The 25,735-nt window shown below is 39.5% G+C and overlaps 1 protein-coding gene across 36 annotated transcripts in view; it reads right to left on the reverse strand.

The window, feature by feature from the left end:
• The window catches only part of ZBTB20 (zinc finger and BTB domain containing 20), a 773,610-nt gene that overhangs the window by 287,710 nt on the left and 460,165 nt on the right, over positions 1-25,735 (reverse strand). Inside the window, exon 1 of one of the 36 annotated variants that reach the window (XM_049105222.1) lies at positions 15,208-15,512. The exons of the other annotated variants lie outside the window; for them this stretch is intronic. The gene's annotated coding sequence lies outside the window, so the exon portion shown is untranslated. Of the gene's footprint in view, positions 1-15,207; positions 15,513-25,735 lie in introns of those variants that run through there. 36 annotated transcript variants of the gene reach the window in all.

Consider the following 25,735-nt stretch of genomic DNA (forward strand, 5'->3'; position numbering starts at 1 on the left):
AGGGGTTCTTAACTAGCTCACTCCCACAGAAGCATCAACTTCTAACTCCCAAATATCAATCTCTAATTAATTTTTTAAAAAATCCTGTGCTCAGGAAACATCCTTAATTATAAACAGAGTTTCTTCCTTTTTTTTTTGTCTTTATTTAATTGTCTGTCATTTTGGTGGATCAAATTACTAATTTCTATCCTTTTGGAGGTGATCTACAGAAAAATCAGTCTGCTTTTGTTGCATCCCAGACATATTAACAATAGTAATGAGAAGAAAACATACCAAACAAAAATAACTCAGAATAGAAATCTCTACATTTGATTCCAGAACCCCTCCTACTCAGTGAAACATCTGTCTTTCACCTTTTTGACACTCAGAAATAAGCCCTTTCACATCATCTCACCTCTCTCTGATGAGTTATTGTCTTTCCTTCCAAATTCTGGATGAGATAAAATTCTTCTGCTCTTCCAACTACCTTTTAGAAAAAGGCACCAGTCAGGAAACACTGTCTTTAAGAGAACTCCCTTCCTTGTGTCTTTCAGACTCTTTTAAATGGACACCAAGCAAACCAACCAAAAAACAAAAATACTCCTGTCACTTCTTTTGCAATAATTCCACAATCTTGAGGAAAATTGAATTTTGGGGAAAAGAATGGCCTGTACCCTCTTATAAGCATAGGAGGGAGGGGCAGTGACTGTAAAGAATGTCTTTTAATTGTGGTTGTACTGTAGTTATATTAAGAATTGCACAATTAATTCCCACTATCAAATTAAGCTGGTAAACGGGCCTAGATTAAAAACACAAGTTTGCTCTGCTTATTTTCCTCAGTTATATACAAAGTAATAATAAATTCGGTTTGCCATCACCATTATATTGTTACTTCAGAGGAAAAAAAGTATTTTTCTTTGTAAGGCATATTGCATATTGAGATGATCCAGACCAAGCTCAGTGATGTATGTATTTGTAGGGGTGTGGCTGCTGCTAAAATAAGCACCTAGTTTAGTAGACTATTTCCCTCAGAAACTTGAAGCACAATAATTTTTTCCAACTGTGAGAGGGTGTGTCTCTTGAGTGGGGTGCAGGCTAAGAGACAGAGGGTGGTACAGCCTGCAGCAGGAAATGCACCTGGCAGTCAGAATCCATGAGGATCGGACAGCATTGGAACTGCATTAGAGACAGTGCCTGGAAGGTAACAGAGAGGTAGGGCCTCTTGAGGCACAACAGCAAGATTACAGGTGGTAGGTGACCATGGCTTCAAGACTCCAACTCCGCTGGCCACAACAACATTGGCAGTCAACATTTGCAAGGTCTCTTTAATTATGTCAGTGACCAGAGCTAGCCTCCTGGATTAGGCTAGAACGACAACTGACAAGCTGCCCCCCTAGCCCCCTCTGGGACTCAAATGATAAAGCCACAGCAGTCACAGCAGCAGCAGCAGCAGCAGCAGCAGCAGCAGCAACAGCAGCAACAGCAGCAATCGTAAGAGCACAGCTTTGACCTGCAGTTCTTGCCCATCAGAGAGCTTGCCCTGTCTGCTCCCACTGACAGGCAGATAAATACAGAGATCTGTCGCAAGTACATATTTATGTATATCTACGGCTCCTTCATACAGACCTACAGAGAATGCATAACAACTTCCAGTGGTGTAACACATTCACCCACTAATGGGGTGAGACCCATTACTCACAAATGGGTGAAAAGAAGCATCAATATTCAGGTCTTAACCCCAGTTTGTGGGCAGAAACCTGTCATTCCATTGCAGGCCGATAGGTCTCCTATTCAGACAGTCCTTGTTTAATTTTCTAAACACCCTTCCTCTAAATGGTGCTACTCTACACTGTGCAGACAGACAGGTTTGACAGGCAGAGCCATCAATTTCACATTCCCTATGCCAACTGCTGGGAAAAATTAGGCCTAGTATGTCTCTGGTATTGCTGGCTGGGGAGGCAAGAGAGTTTGATACCTAGTAGGTATTTTCTACACTAGAGACTCAAAACTTCATGGAAGGGTGTTCCTGTTCAAAATATATGAAGTCAGGGGTGCCTAGCTGGCTCAGCCAGAACATGTGACTCTTGATATCAGGATTCTGAGTTTAAGCCTCATGTTAAGTGTAGAGTTTACTTAAAAAATGCATGAAATTTGGAGTGTCCAAAAATGTATAATGGTGGTCTATGGTGGGGCATACGTTATGCTGAACCCAGTAGATAGGAAAGCAAGGCATGGTCTTATCTAAAAGGAGCTCTAAGTAGGCAAGAAAATACTCAAATAACCATAGTATAAAATGGGGCACTTACTTTAAGAATAGAACATAGCAATGCATACATACAATTTTTGGCCAAAGAAAGTTGAATATAGATGTGATATGCTGGCCAAATTGTTGCTTTTCAAGAAGTGTCAATTATCCAAAGAAAGGCCAATTGGGAGCATGACTGATGATGGGTGAAGGAGGACAAATGAATGAGCATTGTTTCTCACAACAAAGTATGAGAATACCATTGGGACCTCTGAGACTGTTTCTGGGGTGAAGACAAAGCTTGGGATGGTCTCGAGATTTCTGCTAGGATATAGTCTTTTGGTGTTGATCTGGTTGAACTGAAGAAGGAAGGGAGAAAATGGGGGGAAAAGGTTCTATTGTTACTTATGAGTCAGGCATTGAAACTCTATAGAAACTTTCTCCTGAAGAAAAGCACATGGAGATGAATGGAACACAACACAACACAACACAACAAAACAAAACAAAAGAAACTTCCTTCTGAATCCCCCCTGAGCAGATCAGAACTTTATGATATTTGAGATTTCCTGCAGAGTTGTGCATATCTGGGACTCATAAATGGGCACCCAGAGGAGACTGTGCATTCCCTGAGCTTATTCCCTGAGCAACCAAACTTCGAGAGAATATTATGTTGTTCAGGCATATAATAAAGCCTCACTGGTCCGAAGCTTGAGTGACCCTGAGAGTCCATTCTCCAATATTGTTCTACCTTATAAGTAGTAACCAACTTAACTAAAATATACCCAAAAGGGAAGGAGGATCCTATAGTCAGGAGATATTTTCCAGTAAAAGTGATGGACTAGGGTTAGGGCTGGTAGGGAAAAGACTAAGGAGAGTGCTGCTGATGTGTTTTTGAAATATGCCCCCCCCCCTTAAAAAAATCTCCACAGTCATGACTATATTTGAGTTTTGATTGTTCTACGTCTGAATGGCTGCAATCTTCTCCCAGCTGGCATCTCAGACTAGACTCATCATCCTCAAACCATTCTGTATACTATAGCCAGGTCAACTCCTAAAACACTGCTTTCATTATTTTTGCTTGCTCAAGTATTCAGCAAACCCTTACTGAGTTTTAATTGTACTACTGTATGTTCTCATCACCCACAAAGAATAAATTCTGGATTTCATCTGCCTTTCCAAATTCATATATTAATTTTCGCCAACATCGACCTCATCTCTAATTTCACTTCCTGTACACACCAACTTCATTCCCACAGCCATACCTTGTTTGTTTGAATGCTTTCTTCATTCTCAGTACTCCTCTGGTTTCTGACATCATAGTATGGCAGTCTATCTTTCCTTCTTCCCCAAAAGATCCTTTCCCTTCATTCTTCAATGTTCAGCTTTTACATATATACTTATACAGCTAAAGCTCTCCCTCTACTATGAAGCCTTCCACATACTAGTAGGGCCACCTCAAAGTGAATTCTTGTAGCATTGACTACTTTCTTTATTGCCTATTTTGGTGCACAATAACAGACTAGTAATTTCCACTTAATTAGTTCTAGATCTAATTACTAATCTCTGCAGTAAGACTATACAAACTATAAGCTCCCTGTAAGCAGGTATTGTATCTTTGATAATTGGTAACACTGTTAACTATTGTGACAGATGCTAATTAAGATTATCATCATACTTGTTTCTAAATTTAAATTGTACTTCTTTCCCTTTCAAAAAAGTAGTGACAATAACGGAAACATAATAAATATATAAACATATAATGGTTAATGGTCTTTATTGGCTACAACAATGTTGCATTTTGCTGTTAGTTCCTCTCCCTCTCGCATGTGATACTTACTATTTGAACACACTCTACACAAAATCCAACATTGCCCAATTAAATTTTACATTAATTAAGATTTGGATGTGGTTAGAACCAACCTAGAGGTAGAGCAGCTATAGGGCAATTGAGACCAAATTCAGGATATAAGACCTCTGAATATTCATCAAGGAGCTAAGATAAGGACCACTGTGGGAAGTGTAGCAAATGATACAAGGCAAAGTCTGCCAAGGTTGTTGAATACTATTTCTTACAGATAGGGAGGGCTTGATATCAATTTTACTTACTTCTTATTGATACAAGCATATTTTTCTTAAAATATAATAAATACAGAAAGGGGTATGTTAACAGAATCATATGAAGATCAAAATCAAGGTTAGAACCAAGGACATCAGATTAAAATGTGAATGGATAATGAACCACTTGTAAGATTAAAATTCAAATTTCAAATGGGGAAAAGGCATAGGTAGAGGCATAAAGAACATAATTCTAAAAATGGTGTTCATGGTTCCATGAAGGAAAAAATGAAGCAGATAGAGGGGTAGGCCTATTATATTTGTCGGATGTCAGTATTGGGAGTTTTAAATCAGACAAGAAAGCAAAAATAACTGGGGAGAGTTTGGACTGGAAGACTGAGAATAATAGTCAGAGATAGCAAATACAGTCACTTAGGTAGATAATGAGGTCAGCAGTTAGAACATCAGGACCCAAGTGGAGAGGCTGGAAGTAGTACATTTGTTCATTCATTCATTTATCCTACATTTATTTATTAAGCTGATATAATAATTTATTGAGCTGTAATGGTGAACTGATCAATAGGTCTGGACTAGACTGTGCTTAGCAGAATCTATACTTTAGTAAGGACTTAAGTGATAGAATGAGGACAACCAGAGTGAGTAGGTAATATGAGTGAGCCCAGCATCTCAGTAATTCTGCATCAAGTACTTGAAACCAGTATTAATGCTAAACTTAGAACCAAACCCATTGCATCTGAAGTATGAATTCCTCATATGTTCTCTGCCTAAGAAGACACTGAACATGAAGGTGAAGCTTAATCTCACAGCTGAGGGTAAGCAAGCCTTCCTAGGTGGATAGGATGGATGCATGTGTGTTTGTGTATGTGGGCATGCACATACTTGTGTAGGGTTTTTCCTAACAGGTATTAACCATGACTTTATAGGAAAGGACTAAATGATGAGGAGGATGATAACTGTGATTATAACAGCAGCTAATGTTTACTGAGTGCTTTCTGTATCCCAGGTCTTGGTTGAAATATTTTACATTCATTAGACCATTTACTCCCCACAATAATTTTCTGATGATGGTATCATCATCTCCATTTTACAGATCAGGAAACTGAGGCACTGAGAATTAGTTTTTTCCAAGTTCACACAGCTAGTGAGTTCTAGAACCCAGACAGTCGGCCCTCTTAATCACTCTGCTCTGCTGCCTAAATCCAGAGGAACAATAGAAGAATTGTACTATCTCAGGTCAGAGCTTGTCTATGTCTACATAATATCTTTTTACATTCCCATAAATATAAATGATTCGAGGATACTCTTACTAGAGCAGTAATCCTTCTCAGAAATATTTAACAATGGCATATTATGTTGTTCAAGAATATAATGAAAGTATAGTGGCAACAGATGAGAGAGATTTGGCTCTTGTGGACTTTAATTTTTATTATACAATTTAAGCAATAAAGAAATACTGTGTGAAGATGTAGAACAATAGGCAGGTCAATATGGAAAGTGAAAATTTTAATTTCAGTCAACCCCGCATGTGTGGGTCCAGCTCTCTACCACTTCAACATCCATTTCTCTACAGGGTGACATGAGGGTTAATAAGATGACTGTGGGACACATTTACCTTATGAGGAATCATAAGTTCTTTTCTTACTGTGATTTTCTTAACCATAATAATTCTGTTGAAATTTCTTATTAAGACAGCGCAGTGAAACCCAAGCTCAGGAATGAGAATGACCAAACAACAACAACAACAACAACAACAAACACATCAGTACCATAATGGCTGAAGTAGTTTGGACTCCAGTGTCTAATTTTGTGGTGTCTACTCTTGACAAAGTTGATTGCTAACATAGGGCTATCAACATGAAATTTTCATTAAAAACAAACAAACAAACAAACCCCCCCCATAGGTAGCCTTGACTCTTTCTTTTTGGGTCTCCTTGGAATCAAATTGCAAAGCATCATAGACATTCAAGTCAATTATATGGCTTCCAATTTTCAGCTTGACTGAAAGATAGAAGATAGATTTCAAGATAGAATGTCCCCTTTAGACATCTAGGGAACCACTTTCATTGGGCACTATTAACCCATATCTTCCTGGATGCTAGGACTATTCAGTACTATTATTTTTGTAAGTGATCTGCATCAAAACAAAGAGAGGAAAGAGTAGGACAAGGACTTATAAGCTGCAAACCCTGCTGTACAGGTGAGTCCAAAAATCCCTACTTTCTAGCCTCAACATGCTAGAAGACCAGGACCCTAAATTTGGTAGAGAATATCTTGAAGCAGATAAATAGAAACACTGGACCTCTGAACTTGTCAGGAGATTCTGGCCCCTTTTAGCTAAAACTTGACCTTCAATGAATAATATAGCTGCTTTTCCCCCTTTGCCTGCACTAGCCACAAAGGTGAATCATACCTGTCATATTTTAGGACAGCTTATCACCTCAGCCCGTGGAGTGATTGAGTATTTATAGACACAAAGGTAGAAATATAAAGCACATATGTATAGGCAGGAGTCCCCTGGAGGTGGCGATTAGGACCAGGCAGTAATTTTAGCTTGAAGTTCCTATGACTTAAATAGCCACTTGAGCTCTGCTCTTGCAGTTTACGATGTCAATAGAACCCCTAAATGAAATTACAGCCTTCTGATACGCAGCAGGATATCCTTTCTTTGCCATGCAATGTACACGGCCAGGAGAAATTGCTCTGTATATGGAGTTTCACTAAAGCAGAATTTATCATAAGGCTGCTCTGCTAAAATATCATTATGCTGTTATTCACTGGATAACACATCTAATGACTCGGGGTGCACTTGATAGCCATGTTTCAGTGAACACAGACGCACGCCCTGATGTGAACTGGGCACTCCAGTGCTTCAAAGCGCTATCGATTTCAATTCTACCATAATTTACACCTGGCTTGTTTTGCCAATAGCTTGAACCCATGCTAACAGTGGAACATACACATACAAGTATTAGAGAAATCAGAAATGAACTGTATAGCGAAAATGCATGCAGCAAGCGTTCTACGATTCTGCCTTTATGATGATCTCCCCTGATGCTAATTGAGTATTCCACACGACTTTCTCTGTTACGCACGGGCATTTCCTCTGTTAGCACCGTCCCATGGCTGCTGGTGACGGTAATGATAGCCTCTTACATTTGTACAAACTGCAGGTATTTCCGGGGCAGAATCTGGGTGCCAGTCACACAATGGGTTCCCCCACCATTTGGCACAACGACTGGCTTCTAATAGTTGCTCACAATAATCATCTTCTCTAAGGCTCCTCTTCCTCTCGCTGTTCCATAAATGTGCTATACTCTAAGGATCTGCTCCCTTTTGCTTTCTGTCAATAAATTTTCCTTGAGAAAAGTCCACTCAATAATTTTCACTGCTACTGTGATGCTGACAATTTAGATGACTGCCCAACTTATGTCTCTCCCTGACCTATCTTCAGCTTTCCTGACTAAATCCAACAGCCTACCAGAAGTCCGGATGCCCCCCTGACATCTCAAAATAAACACATTCAAAAGCAAATTTATCATCTTCCCTAGACTACAAAACCTGCTCCTCCTCCTCGTAGCCTCCCTTGCTATGCTGTGCGAGGTGGAAACCTGGGAGCAATCCAAAATGCCTTCTTCTCTCGATGCCCAGCCCAAAGGTTATTAAATTGTGCTCATTCTGCCTCTTATCTCTTGAACGTGTCTCCTTCTCTCTATTCCCACAGTTACTGTCCTAGTTCAGGGCTTCATTGTTTCCTGTCTGAACAATTTCAGTTGCCTCCTAACTCATTTTCCTGCCTCCATCCTCCCATTCCTCCAATCCATCCTCCAGCCTACTGCCAGGGCGATCTTCCATAACACAATTTGATCATTAACCTTCTCTACTTAAAACTTTCAATGGCTCCCCAAATGCCTCAAGATGAAGTTAAAACTTCTTTGCATGGTGATCAGGGCCCAACATGACTGTTCCCTGACTACATCTACAGCCTCATTTCTCACCACTCCTCTGCTAAAACAGCAGTGACACTGATCCCTGACTCTGCCACGCTATTTCCTATGGAAGTGACTTCCCTCCCTTGGACCATCTGGCAAAATCCTTTAGAGCCCAACATGGATTCAGTAGCTCTTCTGTGGAGCTTTCCCAGACCCTTTGCCCAAGCTACATTTAGCTGAACACACTCTTTTGTGCCTCCAAGGTTCTTTGAACGTCCTTCAATTATGATACTTCACATATGGCATCATCCCAACTTGCTTGCCTATCTGTCTTTCCTGTGGAGCAACTTGGGGTCATGTCTTATTCATCTTTATATTGTCGCCAACAAAGTTAAAGCCTTCTCAAGAGCACATGAAAGCGCTCATGCCCAGGCCCCACTGCCTCCCTTACATTATTCCCTACCACGCTTCTCCTTGCCTACTCTGATCCTGCCACAAAGTCTACTCGGTTCTCACTCACACTTCCCAGGTACATTCTCGTCCAGGACCTTTGCACTTGGTTCCACTGTCAAAAGTGCTCTTGCCTTGCTATCTATGAAATTTGCTTCTTCCTCTTTCTCAAATGTTGCCTCCTCGATGAGGCATTCCCTCTCTCTCCAGTTTAAAATTTCACCCTCACCCCTCACACACACACATTCTCACTCTCTTTCCTCCTTCACTTTTCTCCAAAGCAGTTATCACTATCCAATGTAATGTATTTGACATATGTACTTATCATTTTTCTTCCCTGACTAAAAAGTGAGCATTATGGAAACAGAGACTTCCGTCTGTTTTGTTTACTGTAGGAACCCCAGCCCTTGCAAAAGCTCTGGGTGCTTTCGAGCAGTATGTGCTCCCCCATAAATACTTGTTAATAGATGCATCAGTCTTTAGTTTCTAGAATAATACCTGACACAGAGTAGGGGTTCAAAATGTTTCTTGAATTAATAAATAAATGAGTGAGTGAATGAATTAATGTTAAATCCACGCTTGCTTTATGAATGTGTTGAAGGAACAGTCTTTGTAATCGGATCCTCATAACAACACCAGTAAGTAAGCTGAGTGGGTAGTATTATCCTCGTTAGACAAACGGAGTAACTGAAAGGTTAGGAGCCTAAATTAAGACTGCATGGGTAGTTTAAGGTTTGCTACTCTTTTCATTTCAGTATTAAAAGGTAAAGACAATTCTTTGCACTCTGTTCATGATGTAGCTTTAACATTTATTACACTATTTTGGTTCCTCTTGACTAGGAAGCCAATTAACAGGAGGTGCAAGGTGCTAATACCTTTTATTACAATTTGTGTCTTTCCATATTAGGTGCCTTTCATAGACAGATCCTTTTCTTTCATTTTCAAAAGTGGATTAGGCACTCATACAATTTTGCCCCTCGGAGTGGTTTGTACATGGCTACCCAAGAGGACATCAGGCTACAAATCCTGCCAGGATGAACTGGAAGGTGAGTGTGGCATTTGTATCTTGAGGATGAACAGGTTGTTTGATGCCAAGTTTGTGCTAATGGAGGGGTCCTTAATGTGTTAACACCCAAAGGAGAACAAATTCAACAACAAAACATTTCAGTTTTTGGCATGTCTGTGGAGAGTTAACTTTCCATTGTTCAAGGGTTAATTATCCATTATGTGAATCACTTCTCTTTCTCCCTCTGGCTACTTACATCTAGGAATTCAGTTTACTAAAGGATAAGTAGGGAACATAAAAAGATGAAAATGAAACTAGTACATTTCGTTTATATGTATTAGAAGCTCCAGAAAAGAATTCAGTGTAGGAGGCAGAATTAGATGCAGTTTGAGGACTGCCAAGTTGACTGACCATTGACAACAGCCTTAATTAAAGCACATTTTATACAATATTTTGATTTCTTTCAGTTATTGTTTATGAGGGTTGGTTTGTAGTATATAAAGTTACTCCCTGAATGTAATTCATGTCAGGGTGCCATGTAAGGTGCTGGGATTTCTCCTTTCCTCTGATGTTCCCCGGGCACTAAAGGTGCCTTAGTGTTCTGTGGCTTAATGATTGAAACAGCACAAAGAAAGCCCACCAATTTCTCTACTCATCCATGAGAAACAATTGCAGTGTTTTCAGCTATTATTTGCCTAAGAAGGGGCATTTAATTAGTACCTGTTAAGATAGGGTAAATGATTTGGCTGCCTGTCCTCTTGCCTCTGTTTTTATTGTGTTGTCTGTCTGCCCACCCCTCCTCTGTCTAGTTCACAGGGCATTCAGAGGCAGTCTTCATGCCTGTCCACATCTGACATCAGCCTGCACTCCTTAGATGTTGGGTTTGAGGAAAAGAGGAACCATTGATTGTATGTGAGTAATCGGCAAGCCAGAGAGACTTTTGGTCATGTTCTGGGTGAGTCTGGTCCTTTCAGACTGCATGAGCATGAGCACAACAGGCTGGGTATATGGCTACCCTCACGAGTCTTGGAAAATGAATGGAACTACTGCAAGCTTAAGACCCCATGTTCCATCAGAATTCCCCTATACGTTGTAGAAATTTTAGAAGGTATCTTAGTAGATGGCTGTAGGGGCTGTTGGAAAATCTGATACGGGAACTTAAGGGGTTCAGATAGAGAAGAATCTATTGATTTGTTTTCTGGACTTATTTCTTTTGTTATGATAAATAAAACATATACACTGTCAATGCGCTGACATACAGATATTCACTAATCACCCATTCATTGATCCTTCACTTAGACTGAGGCAATCTGACATTGGTTGGGAGGGAGATAAATATAAAATGTACTACCTGCCTTCTAACCACCTGTAGTTTGATACCTACAAAAAACTTCAGTTCAAGGCAGTATATGATAAGTGCAAACTGAAAGCTAGAGAGTTTTTAAATGCTATCCCCCATGTCAGAAGGGGAAGTTAACTTTTAGTTTTGGTTATCATAAATAGCTTTAGGGAAAAAAGTGTGACTTAACAAGGATATAACATGCCTGAGGGTCTTGAAAAGGTATCTGGAAGGTTATAGTCGCTGATGCTGATACGTAAATACAGCATCAACATATTTAACGTACAGCTAAGTAACTGAGAAACTGGAATAAATTGGGACATTTGTATATAAATTCATTCTTATAAAATAAAGCGAATTCATTAAATATGCCCTCAATTTTAAGATAATTAATAGCAATTTAATTTCTTTCTACTTAATTTTAACTACTTTATAGATACAGCAATTATTATTTTGAGATTGTACATAATAGAATTTAGGTTTATAATCTAACATGTATATTGATGAAGGATAATTACTAATCTTATTGGCTAATAACTGAGTCCCACTTTTTGCAGATACTGTTCATAAATATTCGTACAAAATTTCTGTCTTGTCAGTGTGATAAAATGTCAACCACATTTCACATAAGGTCAATTTGCAAAACGTCTGACTGAATTCAAAGGCAAGTAAGCCTAGGTCCTAGTTGGTCATATTTTTAATAGTTGAGTATTGGTACGTCATGATGCAAGTATCTATGCACTTACAAGCTAACATACATACACAGTCACATGATACAATGAGTCAACTCCTTTTTACCACTGAAAATATAGATCTTTTTAAAAGAATCACAAATATCAAAAAGCATTTTTACATAAATAATCAAGAATAATTTCTTATTGGTGTCATCATAATTCTGTTATTTAGCAATGTCATTTTTATCTAATTGTGATTGCCTAATTAAAATGAATGTAACATGCAGGAAGTGCTTATGGCTAAAACGCGCATGCAAGAAAATACACATTTTTTAAAGCATGCATCCTCTAAAATGTCATTACAATTTTTCAAGATGAGCACTGAAAAACTGAATTACTGATAGTACACTAGCAGGGTTTATGACACAGGCATTGAAAAAAGAGGAGGTATTAATACAAGAACTTAAGCAGAAAGATATACATCATTATCCTGCCTCTCAGAGATGTACTGATCGTATTCTGACTTATTTGCTCCAATTTAGCCATTGAATTCTTCCTCAGCCACGTGGACCTCCAGATCTTGCCAATAATACAGAAAATCTCTCTGGCGGGTTATATTTTTAAAATGTCATCTCTTGGGATACACTCTTAGATATTCATGTTTACCTATTCTCTGCTTAAAGATGCTCAGAAAATTTTATATATCAGACGTAGGAAGTTTCAACATCCAAATGTTCTCAAAGTATCAGAGATCCAGTCTGCCTTTGGTGTAGTCCTAATAGACATCCTTCCAGAGACTTACAGGTAATTCTCCTGGGAGTCTGCAGCCTGAGTGTTAACTGAGGGAAGCACAACCTCCTGCTTGGGTCTTGGTGGTAATGGGCTAAAAGCTAGTTACATTTTTTATACCATATTTTAAAAATTTTAACACCACTTGCCTATTCAATTCCTTTCTTAAGAAAATAAGAGCCTAATGAAAAACCCCTCAGATACATTCAACACACAAATAGTATGGGTGTAATTAGCATGCCTATAATTGAAAGAGTCAAACTTTACCATTACATACATCAGAAATGTTTATCATCCTCTTCCTAATAAAATGTGGAGACTGCTTCCTGTCACAGTGATAGGTGAGGAATTTGATGTGCCTCACAAATTATAGGTACTGTGTTAGGAACCTGACTCTGTTCTGGAGGTCATGACGGACCTCGATGAGGCTGTAGCAGGGGTCAGTCTCTGTAGAGAACCTGGGATACATGAGCATGTGTGAGTTCTCCGGGTAAGAATCTGAATCGTTCAGTGTAGCAAACAAAATTCCAAAGCTAAGTACCAATGGAATATGTTGGATGATTGCACCAACTTGGACAAGAGAGCACACAACAGGCACACACAATACACATCTGGTTCAATGTAAAATCAACTATTGCTAAAGCATTTTTAACTTTTAGGAGGAATCTACTGGCAACGTGTTAATAGCAAGGACAACTAAAACAATAAAATAACATCTCTTTCCAAATATTTAAGAACATCGAGTAAGTGCCCCTTAGGCTGGGTTGTGGTTCTTGAAAGTTTTAGCCTATGAGAACCATATTGGAAACATCAAAGGCTCCTCCCTCTTTCCAAAGAGCAATTTACTTCAGATGGTGCCACACAGTCAAATGCTTTTATGGCCACCATGTTTTTTTGTTTTTGTTTTTTTTTTCCACTTTTAATATTTCAGAATATGCCAGATTCCTGAAATTGGAAAGAAGACAAGAAAACATGGTAAGATGAAATCCCTTTGAAAGAGCAGCTAAGTAGGTACCTGATGGCAAAGGGCAAACATACATTGCAGCTGAAATTACACTTCCGGGGAGAGCGTGAGTTATCAGTAAGGACACGGAAGGCACATATTGCCTCTGAAAGCTTATCTGTTGACTCCTCTGCTAGTCTCGTATCAAACAGGATGCAACCACCCCCATTCCATTCCTTCGACAACTTCCCAGAGCACACTCAATCAGAGTCTCTTATAATTGAGGACAATACTATATTTGGGTTTAATACTGCGAGGACCGTCATCTAGTTTTCCTAGGTCAGGATGATAAATTTCCCTGGAACCAAATAAGGATTCTCACTGCATTCTTCTATTCGATATCCTGAATGCAGAAGAATAAAGAAGAGGGTGTGACAAATAATATTTTCCAAAGGTCGGATGAGGGGAGGTTCCCTCACATTTAAAAGCAACCAGCTCTTAGTAAAATGATCTTTAGAAGAACAGTATTAACAATATTCCTTGGCTATGCATCCACTTTTCTTTCCTGCTTAGCTGGGTACGTAAGTATTCTGAGCAGAATGTAAATGTCCAGAATAGAGATGCGTGAAGTTGGTAGAGAGAAACTCCAGATGAACGATGAATCCCACTTTCATTTCCCCTTCTTACCACCCCGAGAGCTACCTCCCTGCCCTCACACACTCACCTACCTTCCTCCTCCCACAAGCATGTTTGCTAGGCATGTCAAGGCTGACATCCATCGGTGGCAGCATGAAACCTATGCCTGCAGGATCCTCCTGAGAACGGACTCAAGGCTCTGCCCTTGTACATAGAGTGCTCTCAGCTGTGCACACTAAAATCCTCATCATTCCGTTGGATTGTTTGGTAGCGTTTTGAAAAAAAAAATTGTATTTTTTTTAAACACCCTTTATTTCCTGACTGCCTCAGAGACACCAAGAATAGAATCCTTGACACATCAAATTCTGGAACCTCACCACTCACCAGGACTGTGGTTCCTGATCCAAGGAGTGTCGACTGAGAATCAGCACAGTCTCTTGAGAGTGTCCAGGCCTGGCTGCTAAGCTCCCTGCTCTGATTAGTTTGTCGAGTTCACAGTGTTCCAGAGTGCTGAAGCACAGAAATTAGGGAGGGGAGGTGGAAGGAAAATCACTGGAGCCTCTTACGATCTAACTTCCACTAACTGAGAGGAAATGTCTTATAAATAAACAACAGCAAGAGAAACAAAAAAAACCCCATCCCGTCCTGCCAGAGGAATGTACATTATTGTCTCCCGACGGAAAACTTTACACCACACCAGAATGCAGCCATGTCTCCTGAAACTACCTCCCTCAAAACAGAAAGAAAAAGAGAATCAAGAAAAAAAAAAAAAAAAAAAACCACCAAAATGATTTTTTCATCCCCTTGAATTCTGTTGGGAAGTTCATGTGAGTTCCCAGTAGACAAACTAAACGAAGCAGTTTCAACAGTGTCACTGTTCCAGGATTTCTTGCACAGGCTGCTTATTAGCAAAATTTCATTTCTGCCCAGATCATTGCTGTGCCATCCGGACATTTTCAGAAGGGAAGTTCAGGGAAGCGGGGGAGGGTACGACTGTGGAGGAGAGGAAGAAGAGAGGACAAAGGAACACTCCTGATGAACCGGAATGCCCTGGCCACGGCCATGAGAAAGCCAGCCCCCACCCACCACCCGACCACTGCTTGTTGAGGACTTGGTGATGCAGTGTGTGTAATCTACTTACTCTTTCTGCTCGGGAGGCTGAGGTTCCTACATTTCCAGCTCATGCTGGACTGTACCGTAAGCAACAAGTGAAATGAGTTCAGTGATCTCATTCTAGTCCTTCGACTCCTGTCCACATCGCTAAGCGACTGCACAGCTTGGCACAGGCCAGGATGAGTCAGCAGTCTCTGGTCATGAGAGGCCAGGCCTGGAATAGCAGGGGGGTTTAGGTCAGGAGCAAAATGAAGCAGAAAGGCAGTCTAGATGGCAGGGCTAAGCTCTGCAATACACGGAGATACTGCAGGTCAAAATGAAAGAGCCTCATCAGCTCGGGGGGGGGGGGGGGGGGCTGGAGGATTGTAGAAAAAGAAGCAGCAAGGGATAAACTTCGAACAGCCGCCTACCAAACATAACAAGAACAAATCAGAGTACCACAGGCGGAAAAAAAAAAAAAAAAAAAAAAAAAAAGGGCACCGTGAGAGCCCCGGAGGAGAAGAGGGATTCGTTAAGATTTTTGGAATACCTTTTTTTCCCATGCGCTCCTGAACTTGATTTAAGAAACAGTGGTTACCCTATATACTATCTTGGCATTTGGGTGTTGCTTTCCCAATTTGGTAAGTAGCAAAACAAGCAAATAAAAGCAAAGCACTGCAGTTAAATAACAAGAAGAAGCCTCACGCTCCAATACAAGAATGTAATTATAAATAAAGAACTGATCTCAAAGATGTACATTTGAGTCCACAGTGTCTTTGTATAACTTGCAAAATACTGGTCACAAAATGGCTAAAGAGAGGTCCTCCTTAAGTTGAGCTTGGGTGGAGGCAGGGAAGAACAGAGAAAAGAGGGGACCAAGCTCAATGATGACAAAGGAATATGACATGGTGTCTGTATTTCTACTCAATGGGGTCATCAGAAATAGAGGCTTCCCAGCAACAGGACCTTCCAACATCTCTCCCCATTCAGTATTGCCATAATATAGCAAGGGGAGAGGGAAAGCAAAATATCAGAGGGGAAAACAACATAAAATAAATCAGTCAGTAATAGACATTTTGATTGGGAGGAGGCAAACCCACCCTATGAGCCACCAGATAGGGAAATATCTTAGTATCTGAAACAACCTTAGAGGAACCATATCTGGATAAGGAGATTGAGGTGGAGACCGAGAATTACCAGCAAATAAGAGTGCTGGCCTCCTAATAAGGAAGAAAGCAATCTGAAGGCAGCTGGTGTGCAGCAAGAATGGCATGAAAAGAAAGTAAGATCTACAGAGTAGAGAGGCACTAGTAAAAGACTTCTTCCAAGTTCTTTGACAAGGAATAATAAGGACCTGCTATACCTTCCTGATTGTTATCCCTTAGAGATGCATGCATATGTAAGTAAATGGAAAGTGAATTTTATTTAGTTATCGTTCTGGAGCGTACTAAATTATTTCCACACATCTTTACGAAATGCTCAGCCTTGGGCAGATGAACCTTCTAGCCTCGATTTTCTTGTCTTTGAAATGGAATATTATCACCCTTGGTGAATTATTTATAAGGGCTGAATCAGTGTTTGTCAGTCCTTACCACAGCCGTGTCTGTCACACGGTGAATACTCAATAAATTGCTATTGTTTCTATTTGATCATCGTATTTTCCCAAGTGCCCACTGAAAGGGCCATTTCCAGTGTTGTTCCACTGGATTGAGTGGAACCAATATGAAGGCTCCAGTGCAATGAGTTGGGTAATGCTCCTCAGAGAATGCTGCTTTAAAAAGCTTATTTCTGTCTGGGTGTGTTAAACATTATACTTGAACACAGAGGATATTGAGACGCTATTGTGTTAAAGTCTCAATTTGGGGTATCTATATTGTCAAAGCAGCTTGAAGCTAACAGTGTTTGTTAGTTAACTAGAAGCCTAAAAAAGAAAAGAGGGATTTTTTTTTTTTTTTTTTTTTTTAGAAGGGTCTCCAAAAGCAACAGGATAAAAGTGCTATTGGCCTTGACCGCATGATGAGGGTTTTTTACCAAAGGGGAAAACTTAGTCCAGTTGATCATCCCAGCCTAATTGATTAATTGTGGGTCTGACCATCTGGCTGATGAATGCTGACACCCAGCAGTGATTACTGTGTAACACAAATCCGGATGTGCTCTCCCTGATGCCTCCCACAATAATGGCAACTCTGAACTTAAGGTTAGTTTATTCAGGCCTCTTGGCTCAATCTCTTCATGGAACAGTGGTTGTGGCAGGGAATATTTTACTAGACCTGGTCAAGCATTATCTTCTCTTATTTCAGTTACCCCCTCTTTCCCAACTCCACGCCTACCCACTCCTGAGCCCTCTCTTGTCTATAATCACTTTTCATGCAAAGCATTCCATCTGTAGTTTTCATCATACTGTCTGATTCTCTCATTTCCGGTTGCTCTATTCTGAAAAATATTTGGTCTAAAATACCTGTATTGCTATTTCACAGGGAATCCTATTGAGACATTTTTATTGTCTCTTCTTTGCTACTGATTTGCTTTAAATTAATCTGTGCTTCCAAATTAAAAAAATATTTGTGTTTCCTTCCTTCCTTCCTTCCTTCCTTCCTTCCTTCCTTCCTTCCTTCCTTCCTTCCTTCCTTCTCTCTCTTCTTTCTTTCTTTCTTTCTTTCTTTCTTTCTTTCTTTCTTTCTTTCTTTCTTCTTTCTTTCTTTCCCTTTCTTTCTTTCTTTCTTCTTTCTTTCTTCTTTCTTTCTTTCTTTCTTTCTTTCTTTCTTTCTTTCTTTCTTTCTTTCTTTCTTTCTTTCTTTCTTTCTTTCTTCTTTCTTTCCTTCCTTTCTTCTTTCCTTTCTTTCACCTAACTTGTAAGCCTGATTAAAAGGCCCATATATTGCCCAAGTTCTCCATGAGGTTAGTAGGATACAAGGGTTAACAGAAGATAAGTCTTGTATCTTGAACCTACATCTGATCCTCAGTGAGGAGTGTCCTATGGAGAAGACTCAAACACATTTTACTGCTAGAGAAAGAATGTTAGGCTCCTGTAAATCACAGGGATCAATAGCAATGCCACCAATCTATACCTGCAGATAACCTGCACACAGGAGAGTTTGCTAAGCAAATCAAATCTGAATGCATCAAATATAAACTCTGGGGGATTACAACTGAAGGTTTTATTATTTTTTGTGGGAAAGCACGGGGGTGTAAACTGACACACAATGTCTTGCACAAGCTTGGCCAATGAGTCACAACCAAGCAGGATCATCCATTTCCCTTCTCCTTGTCCCAGACTGATTTCCATCTCAAAATTCATCATGTTTCTTGTTCCCCACAGATGCTGAATTCTTCTATGTTCCAGGCTGGGTTAGTGTTAATTTTCAGTGGAGGATGGCAACAGCATGCTGAACTGCAGAGTTCCAGACTGGGAACTGGGAAATGTTTTTGGCCTGACTGTCAGTAAACAACTATGTGTCTAGGGCAAGTCAAGTCCCTTAACTCCCCATGTCTCAGTCTCTTCATTGAAAAATGATAGGGTAGGACCACATGAACTCCATAGTCTCTGCCAACACTAAGATTCTAAGGTCCTATAGCTCATTTCCTTTTTCTCTCTGGCATCCACTGCTCAACCACTCTGCTTATAGTCCTTTCTCTGCTCTCAGTTACTGAAGGGAAAATATCTCCTTCATTTACTACCCGGTATTTGGTATTTGTAACCTCTCTCTTTTTTTGATGCTAGATATTTGGAGGCAGAAACACGAACATAACCAGATAGATGCTTTAAATTTGAAGGCGTTTAAGGAGAATAGCTTTCCCATGTAGAGCATTTAGTGTAGCTCGGCATGGAGGAAGCCAGCCATCCAAAAGTGGAGCAAAGGGGCCAATTCACAAATGAGAGGAAGCCTTTCATAATAAGAGTCTCCAGACTCTTCAGTTTCGATAAAGCTAAATGCTACCAAATTCCAACTACTTTTCCAATCAATCTCAGACATCATCACAGACACTTAGGACTACAAATTTGAGGCCCAGCACTGGCAGTGATGCAGTTCTTATTTCACCTCCACCATGTATTGCCAAGTAGGATTTAGGATGGCATAGTAATAAGAGCCAAGAGGACAATCTGTCATTTATTTTCCTCCAAACTTTTCGAAATTTCCCATTTGGGCTCTGTTTCCCAGTTTTAATTTGGTAACTGCCATTTTTCAGCATTTCTTTTAACAGGTTACTAATAATTTCTGATACAGGATCTCATATTTCATTTTGTGCTGCTAGAACTGCTGTTAATATTTCATCTGCCTTCACTTCAGCTCCGAGTAACGGCTGCTGGGTTTTTGATACACTGTTAACACTTTGGTTCTGGGGATTGGATCACCAGTGTTCATCTAGTTTTGACCATATCTTGTTGGGTACAAGTGAGAAATTGCTGGTCTCGGATATATCTCAGAGTATGGTATACATTCTGGGATACTTTGGAGAAGTTGTTTTTTTCCCCCCCCCGGATATTTGATGAACACAACAAAAACAAGTTTTTGTGTTTTTTCTCCCAGGTAACATGCTATCTGCTTCAGTGGTAGTGTTCTAGAAGCAAAGTGCAGTGGTTAAAAACCAGGGCTCACAGGAAAGTCTAGGTTCAAATTCTGGCTTTGAAATTTACCACACATATCATGCTAGGCCAATTCTTTAACCTTTCCAGGCCTCTATTTTCCCACTGGTAAAACAGGGATAATAATAGTATCCACCTTTATTGTTATGAGGATTCAATAAATTAATGTAAAATGCTCAGGACCTTCTGAGTTCTCAGTTAGTGATGGATGTTGTTATCCTAGCATTAATAATCTACCAATTCATATCACACTGTTATTTTGCAACATCTTTTCAAGGTCAACAAATTATTTTTGAGTCTAGGCTTTGGTTGTTTGCTTTATTATAGTTCACATTTAAGACATTCTTAGTGAAATCAAGTAAAATATTTTAAAATGGTCCTTAAAATGATACATAATTAAAATAGTATATAACATCATATTATTACATCATCCTTCAATCTAGCATCAGATTCTCAAAAATTTTTGTTCATCTATTAGCTCTACCTAGATAAGGTGCCTTATATCAATGATAATCCATTCTATAAAGAGATGGCTTATCATATTTACTTTTCCATACTCCCAAAGAATACAGATTATTCTAATATTCTTTGGGTATGTATTAGGGTCCATTAGGAGAGGGAAACCACACAGCAATTTGAGAAGGAAAAGTTTAATATAAAGAATTATTAACTATAACAGCAGACTGCAGTAATGAGGGAGTAGCTAGTAAGAAGTAAAGAGAATTCTAAATTATATAAGAATAGCAAATATAAGGGGCAACTGGTACTTGTAGGGCTGAGATACAGTGCCCAAGGAAGAGTTCCCTCCAACCCTGGAATGGCACCCAGATCTTGGTGGACCAGGTACAGATACTGATGAATGAATGGCAGAGAAATTGCTAGAGAGTTGCATTAGCAGATCTTGCTGGAAATCTGCATTCTAGGGAGCAAAGAAGCTGTTCATAGGGAGTTGTCTCATCTCAGGCACTCTATTACACTTACTACCCAATGTGTGTGTGTGTGTGTGTGCATGTGCGTGCATGCATGAGCGTGCATGCATGTTGGTGGGTGCTGGAGGAAACTGCTGGTCGTTGGGCCCTGAAGAAGCTACATGTTCTTCAGCTGCTGGACACCAAAGCAGATGTGTGTGCTAGAGGAGCCAGGCCTTTGAAAAACTATGCTTACTGCTGGAAGCTGCCAAAGGATTACCCAGGAACCAGCAAGGAAAACTTTTTCCTCCTGTAATGTCTCTCTGAACCCCTTATTGACAAAAGTGCACTCACACCAGCTTGGAAAAGAAACATATTTAAAGGACTCAGATATTTTTTTTTTTTAAGAGAAGGTAAGAAAGGCTAAATTTGGACTTGAGAGGCAATGCATTGATAACTAACAATTATAATTATTTGTCACTATTTTATAAAAATAATATGCTGATTATAATCCATTGTTCTCAATTTACTTAATCCTGTTAATCTTTACTAATAAATTGACTGCCTAACTGAATAAACACTGTCAGAAATAAGGAAAATAAGATTCGATTACAAGTAATCAATACTCAGGGTGTCTGGGTGGCTTAATCAGTTAAGCATCTGCCTTCGGCTTAGGTCATGATATCAGAGACCTGGGATCGCCGCAGTCAGGCTCCCTGTTCCGTGGAGAGTCTGCTTCTCCTTCTCCCTCTACTCCTTCCCCCACCACTCATACTCTCTCTGTCTCAAGTAAATAAATAAAATATATTTTTAAAAAAATAGCAATACTAGTATTTGTATAATAACCTTTCACCCTCAAATGCTGCTCATGTTTTAATTGTTTATAATTTGCATATTAAGAAAAAGATGTACAGAAATGCTAAGCTATTGACCTAAATTATGTATCAGTGATCCCAGTCCAGAATTTCAACTAAATGATAATCAGAGAGCATTACAAAAAAACCCACAGCTTCAAGAGAGGTAAAAATTGCCTCAATTATCATTTTTCCTTTTTTTTCCTCCCTTTCCCTTTTATTGACTCCAGAAGCCATATTTGCTGTTGACTCATTTTTTGAGGAGGCTGTTAAGTATAGGTTGCTCTTTTCAGAAAAAAATTATCATATATTTAGTAGGAAATTTTTCCTACAGTTTCTGTCTTATATTGTTGAATCCTCAATATCAAATAGAGAAGCATCAGGAAATGATCAATTTGGTACTTTCCTCGAGGTATACAGTGATGATTCTTAAAACTGGTTTTACATATAGATAGGGAGGTATCTTGCTGAAATACTGTCCCTGTTTCACCAAAGTCCTTAATTCCTTTAAAAAGAGGCCTAGGGGTGCCTGGGTGACTCAGCTGGCTAAGTGTCTGACTCTTAGTTTCGGCTCAGGTCATGAACTCAGGGTCCTGGGATAGAGCCCCATGTTAGGCTCCCTGCTCAGCCAGGAGTCTGCTTCTCCCTCTCCCTCTGCCCTTCCCACTGCTTTCTTGCTTGCTGCTGCTGCTCTCTCTCTGTCTGTCTCAAGTAAATAAATAAATCTTAAAAAAAGAAAAAGAAAAAGAGGCTTGAAACTTTTATTCTCTAATTAGAGGTAGGGTTTTAAAATACAAACCCTTGATATCAGGAACGGTTGTGTTGGTGGGAGGCCAAAGATAGAAAGCAGTTCTGCGAGAAGAGGGTCCTATGGAGCGGAGACTATCACCAGGCTAAGGCCACAAAGCATGCATCTCACTCATTTACCTATTTTCCCCCATGCCTGGCCAGGAGTAGTACTGCCGGTGCTTGATGTTATGGGAAGGACCTACTTGCTTCCTCACAGTTGTGTTTTCTGAAAACCAGTGGTATCAATCGAGCAAAGCAAGCCTCATCAGGCTGTCTCACAATCATTGGCGGCATCTCTATTAGCTGCAGGCAGTTGTCTTTAGGATGTTCTCTCCTTTGTGCTGTGTGTGAGGAGTAAACCTACATACGGATAAACCTAATGACCCTCCATACAATTGATCCCCACCTCCCCAACAAACACATACACACACCTCTCCCTTGTGATTTCTGAGTCCAAAGGGGGATGATGACAAAGGAGAGCCGTTAAGTCCATGTGAGTCAGGCAGGCGAGTCCGTTTTATTTCAGTTTGCCCTTCTGTTCAGCAGGCTTTTCTGCTCTGACCCACTATACTTACCCTGTCGGCTGCTCTTACTAGCAACATGCCTTTTTAATCAGCCTTCCTGGGGTCTGCATTTGATTACAGCATTTGTGTTCTATTTTGATTCTTTTGTACTGTGCCCTGTGGTGTTAGCTTGAAAGGTGTTATTTATAAAATGAAATTCTATTGTATTGCCACTTGGATTCAAAGAGGACATATAATATTAATGCAGAATGTATTTAATAATATCTTGAATCTATTAAATCAATTTCTTCATGAGAACACAGAATGGGGGGGGCAAGTTGGTTAGTAACCAGGTAATAAGATTTAAGAATTACCTGAACTTTCCTTCACAAGCACTTGTGAAAGCCGACACAAGGATTATTCTCTTAACGTCAGGGTTTCCAGAAGGAGGAGACTACCTTTCCTCAGCCAGCCCAGTGCGGTGTGCACCTGTTTAAACATTCAATTGTGAAGGCCAAACATTTTCCTAGGCCTCAGATGCAAATTTTTTAACTAAGGAAACCATGAGACTAAACATGGATATGACTTTTTTTTACAACCTAGGAAGATTTAGGGAAAGAAGGAAATATAATCACTTGTTTCCAAGGAGCTACTTGGAAGATTTGTTTAAAAAAAAAAGGGGGGTGGGGGGAAATTTCCTATGTTCCCGACTCCTCTTGAAAGCAGGCTAGGAAAATCCAAGTGACACCAAGACGTAGGCATAGTTTTCAGGGTAACATGTTTAGAATAATGTTCTCACTTAGCATAAGTACAGGTTTCTTTATGCCTGTTGGGTCTCTATAGTCAAATGTTTATGAATTAGATTGATGAAGAAGTCCCCAACTTCTTTTCACTTCTAATTTTATTTTTTTTAAATATCTTATTTATTTGAGAAAGAGGGAGAGAGGGAGAGAGAGAAGGAGGGAGGGAGAGAGTGCATGCACACCAGTGGGGGTGGAGGGGTAGGGGGAGAGAGAAGCAGGCTCCCATTGAGCAAGAAACCCAACTAGGGCTCTGTCTCAGGACTCTGAGATCATGACCTGAGCCAAAGGCAGATGCTTAACCAACTGAGCCACCCAGGTGCCCCTTTTTCACTTCTAATTTTAATGCACGCCCAACACTGAAACATATCACGGTACCATACACAGCTTGCTTATCACAAGTGTTGCTACACACAACACACACACACACACACACACACACCATTCTTCCCTTATGCTTTATCCCCCAGTTGGTACAACTGAAATCATCAATGGCTAAACTGCTGTTTGAACAGGGAACAAGGAAGGATCCAGTATGGAGGACACTTTAGGGCACTATATCCTTTTCTACATGCACTGGGCTTCTTTAGGGATGAATGAGATAATGGTTCTGAATAGTTCTGGAAATGCTCTAAATTCTTTGCAGTGAAGGTGGGATACAAATGTACAATATTGTTAACATGATAGTTCAGACCCTTTTTTGGGTTCTTCAAATCCAGATATGAGAAAAATTGACAGATGAATGAATCTGCACCCATCTGGGAATAAATTATATACCCTCATTCATAAATGACATCCCAAACATTTGGAGCTAGGATGTGTTAGGAAATAGACATCTCAACCTTGAATGCATCAAATTATAAGCTACTTACATAAAAATATTATATTATTCACCTCTGTATCTATCCAGATTCGACCATATTGGTTTGCATTATGTAAGTATTACACTAATATACCTTGAATTGAACTGAAAAATAAGATCATAGAATTTGAGAGCTGAAAGTAGCTAGAAATCGAATAAGAACAGTAAACTCATTTGGCAGATGATAAAACTGATGCCCAGATAAATTAACTTATCCAAGTGCAATATTTTCAATGTTATGTCTTTGGAGGAGTTGTTAAAGATCTGCCACTGAAAATATATCACTCAGTCAATTAAAACAAAATGGATGTTCCTTTGTCAAATAAGAAGTACTCTTAGTTCAAATAAATCTGAAATCTTCTAATTTAACTAGGGAGGCTGAAACCCAAAGTAACAAAGTAAACTTCATTAAATGGCCATAGACCATAAGTATGCTAGAAATGCCAACTAACTAGTGTTGCCTGTTTTAATACTGTGCCTATCCCCTAATCTGTTGTCATATTTCTCAGGTAAAATCAAGGCTGTACAAACAAAAAGGTTAGTGTCAAATCTTTGAAATTATGTGGGATTCATGAAGGTGCAATTCAAAAATGAAATTATTTTTATCTATTATTTCGGTCTACTATTAAGCCATATTGTAGCCTGTAAACCAAATTTAAATTCTAGATTTTGGGAAATAAAATAGGACAAGATACTTTATCCTTTGTTAAATTAAAAAAAAAAAAAGCAGCCCTATAGTGAGAGAGGCAATTTCCCTTTGGTGGGAGTTACTTGTATAGTATTTGCAGAAACAAGTTTGTTCGACTCTTGGATCAGTTGTCTGGTTAAATTAGTACCACAACCATAAAGCCAGTTAAACTATCCTTTTGACTGATTTGATTTCTTTCTTTTCTTTCTTTTTTTTTTTTGGAACAGTTTTATTTTTTTTTCCTTTCTTTTACCTTAAATCAATCAAAACATTTAAATTATTAATTAGAAGGTAAATAATTTGCAGTCAGGGTTATTTCAATCATCTCCTAAAAACTTCAGCAGGGTGACTGGCATACAACAGATGCCGAATAAAATTTCAATTGTTGGAGAGTAGTAATCTAGGAAATCTCCAATGAGCTACTTTGCATTTTTCCAAAGCTCCTAGCACACTGGAAATCCCTGAAGGTCAAAGAGAACAGGACTTGGAGCAAAAGGAGCAAACAATAGCAGCAGGCTTGGTGCTTCTAACGAGTTAGAAGAACAGTGCCGGACATTGTTGTTTGTGTATTACCAAAACTGGATTCCA

This window comes from Canis lupus, chromosome 33 (genome assembly GCF_003254725.2).
Source record: "Canis lupus dingo isolate Sandy chromosome 33, ASM325472v2, whole genome shotgun sequence".
Classification (NCBI taxonomy): Eukaryota; Metazoa; Chordata; class Mammalia; order Carnivora; family Canidae; genus Canis; species Canis lupus.